The sequence below is a fragment of the Mandrillus leucophaeus genome, unplaced genomic scaffold, assembly GCF_000951045.1.
Source record: "Mandrillus leucophaeus isolate KB7577 unplaced genomic scaffold, Mleu.le_1.0 Scaffold887, whole genome shotgun sequence".
NCBI classification, from domain to species: Eukaryota; Metazoa; Chordata; class Mammalia; order Primates; family Cercopithecidae; genus Mandrillus; species Mandrillus leucophaeus.
In genome coordinates this window covers 33,476-48,525 of record NW_012109663.1, presented here as the reverse complement: position 1 = coordinate 48,525, position 15,050 = coordinate 33,476, and positions in this window count along the sequence as shown.

The window sequence follows — 15,050 nt, the reverse complement described above, 5'->3', positions numbered from 1 at the left end:
AACTGTGAGTCAGCTGAGCCTCTTTCCTTTATAAATTACCCATCCTTGGGCAGTTCTTTATAGCAGTGTGAGAATGAACCAATACATTCACATTCTCTCACTTCAAGCCTTAGAGCAGGATACCTCACAGTCCCAGCATGGACAGGATGTGTAGAATGGAAAGGAGATGCTCTGTTCATTGTGACCAGCTCTGCTTGAGCTCCAGCTGATTCTTCTTCATGTAGGAGTGAGGGGAATAGATCACCACCTGAAAAGGATGGCGGTAATGCCCAACACAGGTGCCTCCTAGGCTTAGGTCTTATCTCTACCTTCCTTCTTTCCATCAGAGCAGGAACTCTTTCTAATTCCTCCCTTTCCTTTAAGAAGACGGATACTTATCTTTCATTGGCTTATTTCTCTCTTAAAATTAAGGCAGAGGATTCAGGGTCTAATTACCATGGATTTACCTCCATTATCGTTCATTGGAGACAAGCTTGGTTCTAAGCTTTGTTCTACTTTGGGAATTACGACATTCTTCTAGTGAGATTTACTGAGTTTCGAAATGTTTACTCAATACTCACCAAAAACATGGTCTTTGTGACTTAATTTTTCATTTCTCTTTAGAAAATCACCAATACTTAAAGAGAAATTTTGCTATCCTCTTGTCTTTCTTTAAGACAATTACAAAGAGAACTTCAAGAAATTTCACATACCTTGCCTCTTGTCTTATTCCCTTCAGGTATAGTTTTCCCACCGTCCCCAGAGTGTAATATCCGAAAGGCAAATCTGACCATGCCACTCTTGCTTAATAAATATTCAGGGGGCTCTACTTTGCCTCCAAGATTATTAATAGGCATTGAGGGCCCCTTGAGATGGGTTCCCATTGCTCCCTGCACTACCCAACATTCTCAGGCAACATTAAAATGCTGCACCCACCATGCAGGGTTTTATTTTCTTTCTTACTTTCTCTCTTGCTACTCCTCTTCCTTGAATATTCTCTCATCCTTCCCCTTTGTCTTGGCAAATCCCTGCTCATTTTGGGGGGTTTAGTTTTGTCTTCACTCCTCCAGAACATCTCCTCTGATCTCAGGGTGTCTGCAGTCAGTAACCTGGTATAAGTCTGTCTTTTCGGGTACCATGTTATCATTTAGTTTTCTGTTTATGTGTTTGTTCTTTCACAGGTCTATTCATTTACCTCCAGCTGCTGGCAGAGAAGCTAACAAGAATAGAGATTCGCTAGCGTTTCTTTCTTTCTTTCTTTTTTTTTTTTTTGAGGTTCTCAGTACTCGATTTAAAAAAGTAATACTTTTTCTTTTTCTTTTTTTAAATTTCAATAGATTTTTGGGAAACAGGTGGTGTTTGGTTACATGAATAAATCTTTAGTGGTGAGTTCTGAGATTTTGGAGCACCCATCACCTGAGCAGTGTACACTGTACCACCCTTTTCCCACCCTTTCCCCTGAGTCCACAAAGTTCATTGTATCATTCTTAGGCTTTTGCATCCTCATTTGCATTCCCATTTATGAGTGAGAACATACAGTGTTTGGTTTTCCATTCCTGAGTTACTAGAATAATGGTCTCTAATTCCACCCAGTTTTGTCCTTTCAGGATTGGTTTCCTCTGCAGGACTTAGGAGGGCAGGAAGGTGGCAGCATTTAGCTATCACTGAGTTCATGCTGATGCTAGGAAGAGAAACAGAAATAACCACTCCTTTTTGAGTGTATCTTGGGACATTTTTCCAACTGCCTTGTTTGTTTCTCTTTTCCAGCAGAACTGAGAAAAATAAGGCCACAGTTGAGAATTTTGTGCTGGATGGAGACATCAAACCCAGAAATGCTGGACTGGCTGAGCAACTTGAGTAAAGCCCATCTTCCCTTTTGTCATGCAGGCCCTGGGAACTGCTTTAGGAATGAGAAAAATGAACATAAAATGGTCTAATCAGTATGTAAATTATTATCTGGCTTACAGTTTCATAGACTAAGGGAGTTATTGGGGGAGATTGCTTATATCTTCAATGTGACTTCAAGTCTATCTTTTTATACTTTATTTGCATTTATTAGTGTTTAATCCCACAGAATTATCCTATTCGCCTATTTTAAGTGTTCTAATTCCAGCACACAATTCCTCTACCTATACGTTCTAAATATATAATTGTAGGTTAAAAGAATGGTTTTATTCATTCAACCCTAAGTATTCAGTGGTTGCTACATTCTTCAAGTTATGTTTTCTCAGTTCCTTATGTTGGTTAACTTCTAACTGATTAGACTGAGAAGTAGAATTTCCATCACAGTAGTACTCATGCTGAGTAATCACTGCTTATTGATTTGTCTGGTGGAAAACCTGAAGGTAGGACCTGTATCAGTCAGGGTCTTAGCAGGGAACCACTGTTTAATCAAGTTAGGGCTTAATGGGAGATAATTTAATAATTTTTTTCCAGAGGTACAGGCAGGGTTAATCACTCCAATAAGGGATGTTGAAGTATCCAGGGTTTCGCTACAGTGGGAAGCTATTATCTCCCCTAGGCCTGAAGGTCGATGACAAGGAAGTTATTAGAATCTGGCAAGTGATGGAATGGAGCTATAGCCAAGGGGCTGCCTGAGAGGGGCAGTGGCCAAATGTGATTGAGAATTGCTGGTGAAATGATTCACCAACCACAGGCAGAGGCTGACCATCATAGGCCTCCTTTCAATAACTTATGTTTCATTAATGAGTCATCATCAATTTCTCTTTCATTTTGATAGCCACCTATTAGGCTTCAGATTTTGAGGTAACTCTTCTACTAGACATTTTAAAGTAGTAACTACTTAAATCTTACTCTAAAATCTCACATTTTAAAGTAGTAACTGTTTTTCTCATTGCTATTAACCAAAACCACATATTAATGCTGAGCTTCTGTTAAGTAAAAAATAACTAGGGATACCAGACTGAGTTCTTACAGCTCATTCAAAAGAAAAGCAATTTGACATACTTGTTACCTTTTGCAGGCTTAGCAAGAGAAAGACATGTGCTTGTTTATCGTCTAAACTAGCACTTTGCCCCTGATACTTCTCAAAGCTGAAGGACCCTCTAAGATCAAGAACCGATGAAGTAAGTCTTCAGATGTGATTAACTGGTGTTCTATAGGGAAATTAAAGCCAATGTGAAATTTGCAGTTGACTTTTGTGATGACTACCTTCCCCTTTTATAATCTGAGTGTATTACACATTTATATATAAATTTGTTTTTTCAGGGCTATAGAAAAATGTGCTGCTCAAAAGCAGATTTCCATCTTGAAAAGGCAAATTACTGGGAAAAATTAATTTGTTTTCTCTACCAAGGTAACCTAGTAATTTATGAAACACACTTGGGACTCTAAGCAGGATATTTGGCACCACACCTTCTAATCACACCCACACTTTGTTGTGTAGCTGTATTCTGTTTTCTCAATGAACACATGGTTTCTTTCCCTAAAAATGAGAATGAAAAATCTTATTCTTTGAGAAACAAAGTTGGAACTTTATGTATTTTTATGACATTATTTTGAGTATCAGTTTTGAGATAACTATTTCAGATTCTGGAAAGCAATGAGGCCATATCTGGTTGCAGAGTTGCATGGCTGTTACAGGCTCAACATTAGGTAACATATTTTGTTTTCAGTCTGTTTAAACTCCAGTATTGACGGGTTTCTCTCTCTTGAACTTTGCATCCACAATCCAGTATTAGGGAGGGTCAAGAACGTAAGTGTTTTCATCATTAACCATTAACTTTTAAAGCATCGTTAATCCTGTGTATGATTAGCTCAGCTTTCAGAAACAGAATTCAAAAATATGGTAAAAATCACCAGGACAAACTTTTAACAGTTTTCACCAGTATTCCCAAAGTGATTATCAAAGCCTCGAGTTTTAAAAAGAAGGGGCTTCCTTATGGGCTGGGTCCCCCCAACAGGGGGAGTTGATTAAGAAAATCTTACCACTTTCTTAGAACTTTATAGAAAAGAAGTCCTGTTGAAGCACAGGGGTAGTGAAAGGAGTGTTTAAGAAGTGGTCTCAAGTGAGGTTGCAATGGTCTCAGTGAGGTTTTGGGGTGCCAGTGGAGCCCCTTTGCCTTGGTTCCAGCAGAAGAGTGATGCATGCAAAGCATGTAGTTATGAGTGCCCCAGGTCCTTTTGGGTTTTAGCTGCTTACCACATGGTGAAAAGGGACGGTGATAGAAATCCAAAGTGGACACTTTATTATTATTATTATTATTATTATTATTATGGCTTTATATATAGTCAAAAGAGCTCACCTTCTTCTCCTAGCTCAGACATGGGTTTGGCTAAGGAAGGGGAAATGGGGTTGGAGAGGTTGGGAGCAGGGCATGCAATGCTCTTCTGAAGAAATAGGGACATGAAGGAGATATGCCCGCAACTCTCCATCAGGATGAAGGGTTATTTCTATTAGCCTTTGAGCATTTGGATCCTTATGATTTTGGTGCTTCTCTGTAGCATTGGAGACATAGCAGGAGACTGCCTCCTGCTGGGGTCAGTATTTTCTGCATCCCGTGAATGAAAGTGGGAACAGCCTTGGGAACTGATGCCGAAGGTGGAAGAATCTGATGCCCTCAGTCTCCAGTGAACTAAAGTAAGAATTTTACTACTTTCAGTGCTTGGGAACTGCTGCAATACATGGGCTTCTCCAACTTACTTCCTTAAACCTCCACTCACCAGATTTTCAGTTACTGCACAGGTAGAATGGTAGGTCAAGTTCTAAATGTCACATGACTGTCTTGTTTATTTATATGTTGGGGGTAGCCCGTGGAGTACTCAGGCCCTAAAGAAACCCTTTTGGATGAATAAACATGCCAGAGTCCTTATGCTAGTTCTACCTGTGAGGTGTTTGCTACAGTCTGAAAGTTTATGAAACCCCAGCATTCATATGTTAAAATTCTAAAACCTCCAATCCCTGTGATAGTATTTGGAGGCAAAGCCTTTGGAAGGTAATAAGGTCATGGGGAGAAAGGCCTCATGAACGAGATTAGTGCTCTTATGAAAGAGGCTGGAGGCCAGGTATGAAGGCTCATGCGTGTAATCCCAGCACTTTCACAGGCTGAAAGGTAGGATCGCTTGAGCCCAGGAGTTCAAGACCAGCCTGGCCAACATAGTGAGACCCTACCTCTACAAATAATTTTAAAATCAGCCCAATGTAGTGGTGTGTGCCTGTAGTCCTAGCTACTCAGGAGGCTGAAGTGGGAGGATCACATGAGCCCAAGAAGTCAAGGCTACAGTGAGTAAGAAAGTACCTTCCTACAAACCAGGAAGGGAGCCCTCACTAGACACCCAAACTGCCAGCACCTTGATCTTGGACTTCCCAGCCTCCAGGGCTGTGAGAAATAAATTCCTGTGGTTTATAAGCCACCCAGTCTATGGTATTTTGTTACAGCAGCCCAAATGGACTGAGGGAGTATTCCTAGTCCCATCTCACATCTTAGAGTACACGTCCTAGAGAATACATGCTGAGAGTAAAAAGCTTTTAGGTGTTTCAGGGCATCTCCCATTACCCCCATTATCCTCTTTTCCCTAAAGTCATGGAGTGAGGGGGTTCAGAACTAACTGAAGCACATAAATTTATACTAAGAGACCACATAACACCCTTTCGTTGACTCTCAGGCCCATGGGGTAACCTAGTGCCCAGAGACCCCTACTTGAGATCTTGGAGGTTCCCTGTCAAAGGCCTAGAAAGACCAGAGTTGAGAGCTGCCACTGCAGTTCAGTGCAATTCCCATTTCATCTTCCAATAAGTGCTTTCAATACCTCCCTGATCTTCCTAAAATCCTTTCATTGGTGATGGCCCAGACTGTAGTCTCTGCCTGAAGTCTCACCAGCTCAGAGTAGAGCTTCCATTATGAGAAACTCTGATGCTTCCATGCACACGGAGTGGGTAGATAGGTAGGTCAGGGCAATGGACATGTTTGGATGTACCAAGTAGGAAAGAGGAAAGGTCAGAATCATATTCTTCCTTATGGGAAATGCTCAGTTTCCTGTCTATAAAATGGGCAAAATCCCCTGCCCCATCTCCTTGCTGGAGTAATAGTGCAAAGCAGATGAATCAGGAGGGATAATCAGGTCCTCAGTGGCATCAGTGGATTCTTACACTCTCTGAACCCTTAAGGTTACAGGCAAGCAATATTTTTCCCAAGAGACTGCAGAGAAGTCACGAGGAGTTTAAGTTTCTGTTATTCTACTAACTGTTTAACCTTTGGAACAGTTACTTCAAATCACTCAGCTTCAGTTTTTGCCTGTAAATATCTTGTAGCATGTCCATGATAAACTATGGAGATGGTGAGGTCTGTCCAACTGCAGATGAGAGAAATTCACCCTCAAGGTTTGTTGAGCAGCTCTCCCTGTGTGGTTGCCATCCCCTCCTACTGCAATCTGCTTTCCTTGTGCAGTGGATAAATAGAATACAGATGGCTCAAGACTCAGGTCATCCCAGCATAGCAGTTCCAGAAGAAAGAAAACTTCCCTCTCCTAGAATCTTTTCTTAAAAATCCCAAAGAAGAGCTCAAACAAACATGGCTGGGGCCATGTGTTCATCCTAGTGCCAAAATCTTTGAATGGAACAATGTAATGCTGTGATTGAACAGAGTTGGCTCTTGTGCTTATCTCCATGGCTGGGTTGTTGCAGTGGCAGGTTCATTGGAAAAACATGGAGTAAAGGAAGGGTAATTCCCAAATGAAGAGCATATAGTAGGTATATATATTTATGGGGTATGTGAAAATTTTTGATATAGGCATACAATGTGTAATAATTTCATCAGGATAAATGGAGTATCTATCATCTCAACCATTTATCCTTTGTGTTACAAATAATGTAATTATACCCTTTCAGTTATTTTTAAATGAGGAATTAAATGATTATTGACTATAGTCACCCTGATGTGCTGTCAAATTGTTATTCATTCTAACAATATTTTGGTACCTATTAACCATCCTCACTTCCCTTGATCCCCCCATTACCCTTCTCAGCATCTGGTAGCCATCTTTCTACTCTCTATCTCCATGAATTCAATTGTTTTAATTTTTAGCTCCGACAAATAAGTGAAAACATGTGAAGTTTGGGTCTTTCTCTGCCTGGCTTATTTCACTTTACATAATGATGTGCAGTTCCATCAGTGTTGTTGCAAATGACAGGATCTCATGTTTTATGGCTGAACAGTACTCTGTTGTGTATATGTACCACAGTTTCTTTCTTTTTTTTTTCTTAAGAGATCGGGTCTTGCTTTGTCACCCAGGCTGGAGTACAGTGGTGTGATCATGGTTCACTGCCATCTTGAACTCCCAGGCTCAAGTGATCCTACTGCCTCTGCATCCTGAGTAGCTGGGTCCAGAAATGTGAGCCACCATGGCTGGCTAATTAAACCAAAAAAAAAGTAGAGATGGGGAGTTGCCATCTTGCCCACACTGGTCTCAAACTCCTGGACTCAAACAGTCCTCCTGCCTTTGCCTCCCAAAGTGCTAAGATAAAAGGCATGAGCCACCACACTCGGCCTCACATTTTCTTTATCCATTAATTTGTTGATGGACACTTGGGTTGCTTCCAAATCTTGGCCATTGTAAAGAGTGCCACAACAAACATGGGAATGTACATTTCTCTTCGATATCCTGATTTCCTTTCTTTTGGGTATATACCTAGCAGTGAGACTGCTGAATCATAACACAGCTCTATTTTTAGTTTGTTGAGGAGCCTCCAAACTGTTCTGCGTAGCAGTTGTACTAATTTACATCCCCACTAACAGTTTACAAGGGTTCCCTTTTCTCCACATCCTTGCCAGAATTTGTTATTTCCTGCCTTTGAATAAAGCCATTTTAACTGGAGTGAGAAGACATCTCCTTGGTGTTTTGGTTTGCATTGATCTCATAATGAATGATGTTGAGCACCTTTTCATATAGCTGATTGCCATCTGTATGTCTTCTTTTGAGAGATGTCTACTCAGACCTTTTGCCTATGTTTTAATTGGATTATTAGATTTTTTCCAATAGAATTGTTTGAGCTCTTCATTTATTCTGCTTATTAATCTCTTCTCAGATGGGTAGTTTGCAAATATTTTCTCTCATTCTGTGGATTGACTCTTCACTTTGTTGATTGTTTCTTTTGCTGTGCAGAAGTTTTTAACTTGATGTGATCCTATTTGTCCATTTTTGCTTTGGTTGCCTGTGCTTGTGGGGTATTATTCAAGAAATCTTTGCCCACTCCAATGTCTTGGAGACTTTCTTGAAAGTTTTCATTTAGTAATTTCATAATTTGAGGTCTTAGATTTAAGTATTTGATACATTTTGATTTGATTTTTGTATATAGTCAGAGATAGGGATCGAGTTTTATTCTTCTCCATATGGATATCCAGTTTTCCCAGTATCATTTATTGAAGAAACTGTCCTTTCTCCAATGTATGATATTGGTAGCATTGTCAAAAATTAGTTCACTCTAGATGTATGAATTTGTTTCTGGGTTCTCTATGCTGTTGCATTAGTCTATGTGTCTGTTTTTATGGCAGTACCATGCTGTTTTGCTTACTGTAGCTCTGTGCTATAATTTAAAGTCAGGTAATGTGATTCCTTCACTTATTTAGCTTAGGATAGCTTTAGCTATTCTGGGACTCTTGTGGTTCCATATAAATTTCAGGATTGTTTTTTCTATTTCTGTGAAGAATGTCTGGTATTTTGATAGGGATTGCACTGAATCTGTAGATTGCTTTGGGTAGTATGAACATTTTAACAATATTGATTCTTCCAATCCATGAACATGAAATATCTTTTCATTTTTTGTAGCATCTTCAATTTCTTGCATCAATGTTTTATACTTTTCATTGTAGGGAGCTTTCACTTCTTTGGTTAATTCCTAGGTATTTTATTTTATTTGTTGCTTTTGTAAATAAAATTACTTTCTTGATTTCTGTTTCAGATTGTTTGTTGTTGGCATATAGAAATGCTACTGACTTTGTATGTTTATTATGCATCCTAAAACTTTACTGAATTTATTTATCAGTTCTAACAGTTTCTTTGTTGGAGTCTTTAGGTTTTTCCAAATATAAGATCGTATTATCTGTAAACAAGGATAAATTTGAATTATTCCTTTAAATTTGGATGCCCTTTATTTCCTTCTTTTGTCTGATTGCTCTAGCTAGGATTTCAATACTATGTTGAATAATGGTGATAAAAATGGGCATCTTTATCATGTTCCTGACCTTAGAGGAAAAGCTTTCAGCTTTTCCCCATTTGGTAGGATTCTAGCTATGGGTCTGTCATATATAGCCTTTATTATGTTGAGGTACATTCCTTCTATGCCCAGTTTTTTTCAGGATTTTCAGCATCTCATGGTGCAATATTGAATTTTATCAAATGCTTTTTCAGCATCCATGGAAATGATCATATGATTTTTGTCCTTCATTCTGTTGATATGATATATCACATTGATTGATTTGCATATGTTGAACCATCCTTGAAGCCATGGGACAAATCCCACTTGATCATGATGAATGACCTTGTTAATTTGTTTCTGAATTCTGTTTGCTAGTATTTTGGTGATAATTTTTGCTTCCATATTCATCAGAGATATTGGCCTGTAGTTTTCTTTTTCAATGTGTCTTTGTCTGTTTTGGTATCAAAATAATACTGGCCTCGTAGAATGAGTTTGGAAATATTCCTCCTCTATATTTAGAACAGTTTGAGTAGGATTGGTATTAGTTCTTCTTCAAAAGTTTGATGGAATTCACCAGTGAAACCGTAAGATCCTGAACTTTCTTTGCTGGAAAATCTTTCATTATGGCTTTGATCTCGTTACTTCTTATTGGTCTTTTCAGGTTTTATATTTTTTCATGGTTCAATCTTGATAGGTTGTATGTGTATAGGAATTTATTTATTTCTTCTAGATTTTCCAGTGTTTGGCATACAGTTACTCATAGTAGCCACTAATGATCCTTTGAATTTCTGAAGTACAAGTTATAATGTCTTCTTTTTCATTTCTGATTTTATTTATCTGGATCTGCTCTCTTTTTTTCTTAGTGACCTGGATAAAGGTTTGTCAAATTTGTTTATCTTTCCAAAAGACCAACTTTAAGTTCTCTTACATTATCCTTTTCAATAAACTTTCTACTCCTATCACTTTCTCTACCTCCTCTTTAAGGTCAATAACTCTAAGGCTTATCCCTCTGAGGCATTTTTCTAGATCTTGCAAGAATGCTTCTTGCTTTTTTATTCTTTTTTCTTTTTGTCTCCTCTGTGTATTTTCAAATAGTCTGTCTTCAAGTCTCACGAATTCTTTCTTCTGCTTGATCAGTTCTGCTATTAAGAGAGTAAGATGCATTCTTCAGCATGTCAATTACATTTTTCAACTCCAGAATTTCTGCTTGATTCTTTCTAATTATTTCAATCTTTTTGTTAAATTTATCCATTAAAATTTTGAATTCCTTCTCTGTGTTATCTTGAATTTCTTTGAATTTCCTCAAAACAGCTATTTTTAATTCTCTTCCTGAAAGGTCACATATCTCTATTTCTCCAGGATTGGTTTCTAGTGTCTTAAGTAGTTCATTTGGTGGCATGATGTTTTCCTGGATGGCCTTCATGCTTGTGAAGGTTCATCAGTGTCTGTGCATTAAAGAATTAGCTATTTATTGTGGTCTTGCAGTCTGAGCTTGTTTGTACCTGTCCTTCTTGAGAAGGCTTTCCAGATATGAAAAGGACTTGAGTGTTGTGATCTAAGCCATATCTGATTAGGGATCTCCAAGTTCAATAATGCTGTGGTTATTGCAGACTCACAGAGGTGGTCTTTGTTCTTGCAGACTCACCTTGGTGGTCTTGAATAAAATCAAGAAGAATTCTCTGGATTACCAGGCAGAGACGCTTGTTCTCTTCCCTTATTTTCTTCCAAACAAGTGGAATTTTTTTCTTTGTGCTGAGTCATCTGAATCTGAGGGTATGGTGACACAAGCACCCCTGTGGCCACAACCACTGTAACCACTACCTGGCTACCAACTATGTTCACTCAAGGACTTAAAGTTCTAAGTTAGCAAGAACACTTTAGCCTGTGACATCAAGGCTTGCTGAAAGTTAAGTTTAGTCGACTGGGATGGACAATTCCCCTCTGGCTAGGCTGGTCTAAATGCTCCCTCAGTGGGTGGGAATTAGCTGAGTTGAGCCCAATTTTGCTTTCTGCTATGACAGGCCAGCACTGAGTTCACTTCAAAGTTCCATTATCACTGCATTCTCCCTCCCCCAAGTTCACAGATTTTCTGCACCACAAAGCTGCTGCCAGGGTATAATGGAGGGGTAGCATCAGTGACCCATGACTGTCTTTTCTACCCTTTTCAGTGCCTCTTTCAGCTACATTAAGTTAAAGTCTGGTACTGTGATGGTTCTCCTGATTTTCGGTTCTTATGAAGGTGCTTTTTGTATAAATAGTTGTTAAATTTGGTGCTCCTGGTGGGGGCACAGGTGGTGATCAGTGGAGGCTTTTATTTGGCCATCTTGCTCTGCTCCTCCAACAAGTACAGTTTTAAGAATGAATGGCTTCATTATTGATAACTATGGTAAGACAGGGGACACAAGCCATCGGGAACCCAGAAAAATTAGGACATATAGTCACCCTCTGTTTAGTTTTCCACTCCTTCACTCTCCTCCTTTGTTAAGAGCTGCTCTTAGAAAGGGAATATCAGTCACTACATGAATCAGACTTCTTTGTCTTCCAGAGAAATTTTTAATGTTAACTCACATGGAAAAGTAAATAATTTTATTTCCTTTGTAAAGGAAGTAGTTTCTATCTTTGTTTAATGAAAATATTGTTTCACTATTGCAAGATAAAAAAGTTCCAGAGATCTAATTCACAATAATTTATGTATGTTTAGTACTACCAAACACTACACTTAAAATGGCTAGAATGGTAAATTTTATGATAGGTGTTTTTTGCCACAATAAGAAAATAGATTCAAATTGAACTTTTAGATATTTGGAATAGAAACTGGATAGAAACCATCTGAATAGTTTCTATCTTTTTTTATGTAACATATCAAACCATTTTGCTTTTAAGTTTACAATGTTTTTAAAAGACAACTTTATGATTCAGTGCCTTTAATCAAAAACATTCCTATTGCAACATAAGGGTTTTTTGTTTGTTTGTTTTGGTTTGGTTTGGTTTTGGTTTTTTGGTTTTTGAACACAGGAAGATAAAGTCAGCCTGGTGACTGTTAGAAGTTAGAAAAGTAATGAAGAAAGATTACCCTGATCAATCTCATAAGGTATAAGTAGGCCTTTTAAAAAGCTTCTTTGGTTCTAGATGCTTGATGAATCACCACAATGTCTTCCACAATAATTGGACTACTTTACACTCCCACCAACAGTGTAAAAGCGTTCCTATTTCTCCACAGCCTCGCAGCATCTATCGTTTTCTGACTTTTTAATGATCGCCATTCTGATTGGCAAGAGATAGTACCTCATTGTGGTTTTGATTTGCATTTCTCTAACGACCAGTGATGTTGAGCTTTTTTTCATATGTTTATTGGCTGCATAAACGTCTTCTTTTGAGAAGTGCCTGTTCATATCCTTCACCCACTTTTTGATGGGGTTGTTTGATTCTTTCTTGTAAATTTGTTTAAGTTCCTTGTAGATTCTGGATATTAGCCCTTTGTCAGATGGATAGATTGCAAAAATTTTCTCCCATTCTGCAGATTTCCTGTTCACTCTGATGATAGTTTCTTTTGCTGTGCAGAAGCTCTTTAGTTTAATTAGATCCCATTTGTCAATTTTGGTTTTTGTTGCAATTGCTTTTGGCAAAGTATTATAAATCATTCTACTATAAAGACACATGAACACCTATGTTTATTGCAGTGCTATTTACAATAGCAGACCTGGAACCAAACCAAATGCCCATCAATGATAGATTGGATAAAGAAAATGTGGCACATATACATCATGGAATACTATGCAGCCATAAAAAAGAATGAGTTCATGTCCTTTGCAGGAACATGGATGAAACTGGAAGCCATAATTCTCAGCAAACTAACACAGGAACAAAAAATCAAATATCGCGTGTTCTCACTCACAAGTGGGAGTTGAACAATGAGAACACATGGACACAGGGAGGGGAATATCACACACCAGGGCTTGTCAGGGGTGTGGGGGCAAGGAGAAGGAGAGCAATAGGACAAATACCTAACGCATGTAGGGCTTAAAACCTAGATGATGGGTTGACAGGTGCAGCAAACCACCATGCTACATGTATACCTATGTAAGAAACCCGCATGTTCTGTACATGTACCCTGGAAGTTAAAGTAAAAATTTTTTAAAGAGTAGAAAATAAATTTTAAAAAAGTCTCTTTGAATCATAACTGCTATACAATATACTGCACAGATATAAAGTGTACAATTTGATAACTGTTTATATGTATTCACAATCAAGGTAATGAACATGTCCATTATGCCACAAAGATCTTTGTGCCACATTGTGATTCCTATTCCTGCCCCTCCCTATCTTCCCCATCTCAACAGAACTACTGATCTTATCGCTGCCATTGTCAATTTTCCTTCTGCTTGAAGGATTATCTTTAGTATCTAGGCCATAATTTCTTATTAAATAACTTAAGCTTTTATCTGTTAGTACAGATGAGAGCATATTATAAACTTTAGTATATGACTTTCCAAAAAGTCCACAATTTCATTTTTAATTTATTCTTTAAAGCAATAGCTAATGAAGGTTTGTGGTTTTTTTTATTGGTTGGTTGGTTGGTTAATTTCTTTGTTTAAATCTGTATAATTAAATTTTAATCTGGTTTTCAGACTATATGACTTGTACAATTTCTGCTCTTTGGAGTTAATAAGACTTCTGTTTATTAGGCCGTCATGCATTTTATAAGTCTTGTACAAACTTTCAAGAAAAGATTTAAAGTCCAAAAATTTTATAAAGCAGAGGTTCTCATTTTCAAAAGACATAATGCTTAGAATTAGTTATACTCTTTACAGAATATCATGTAACACTGACATTACATTTAGAGTAACTAATTATGTAATACTGAGATTATAGAATAAACATATGGAAGCAGATGTTTAAGTTTATGATAAAGAAAAATTATATTATTTTGCTTACTTCTGCTTCCTACTATTTTCATGTTCTACATATTCTTTTTAATTATCTTTTTAGTTCTAGAAGACTTTTACAAATTGGCCATACAATGAACTTTTACTGAACTTTTCAGATTCTTGAGAATCTTATTTGACATGAGGTGTCCAAACACATATTAAACTTAGCTTGTATAACTTTGTTAACAAGCTATTAAATTGCTATTAAACTTTGTTGCTTAATTGTACTAATCATAACATAATTCAGAAGAAGGCAAGTGTGACTCCATGGCTTATGCACTTGGCTTGATCCTTTGGGTCTTTCCAATTACTGTGTGGTGTTTGAAGTATATTTTAATCCCATAAGAGTAAGAATAAACATTTCTTTCCTTATTTTCCTTTTAAGGGCAGAAGCTTTGAAATAAAGTTGAAATGTGTGGTGTCATTCTACCTGGAACATGTCCACATAGAACGAGAAGCATTTTTTTTCCTTTTCTTTTGGCAGCAGTGCAAACAGGGTGCACATGCACAGGAAACGTGACTAGGTGTTTTTACTAGTGTAGAACACATGTCTGGGAGTGCTTGCCTCTTAAAAAACTATGACTTTTTCACTTATTTTTCACGTGGTACCCTGAAGTTATGAGAGTGCTACAAATTATTCAGTAAACACGTGACAAAGTTCAGAAAGCATGATGATAGAAATGGGTGTCCAGAAAGAGGGTAAACAGATGTTTTATTCAACAGTCATGACCTTCAGCTTTGGCAATAAAAGTAGATTTAAATAACTTGGAATTTTCCACCCAGCTCCAAGGTTAGCCTTCCGGTTTAAACTTCTTTATATCTCTATGACATTATCTCCTTCTAAGACTTTCTTCTCAACTGACCTGAAACATCCATATGATTGGTGGCCAGAGAAATATCGATCAAGATCATTGCTATTTACTCCCTGATGTTTAAAATAGGACTTTGAAGTTAAGACAATAAGCTTAAAAGCCAAGCTTTTTAGGGTA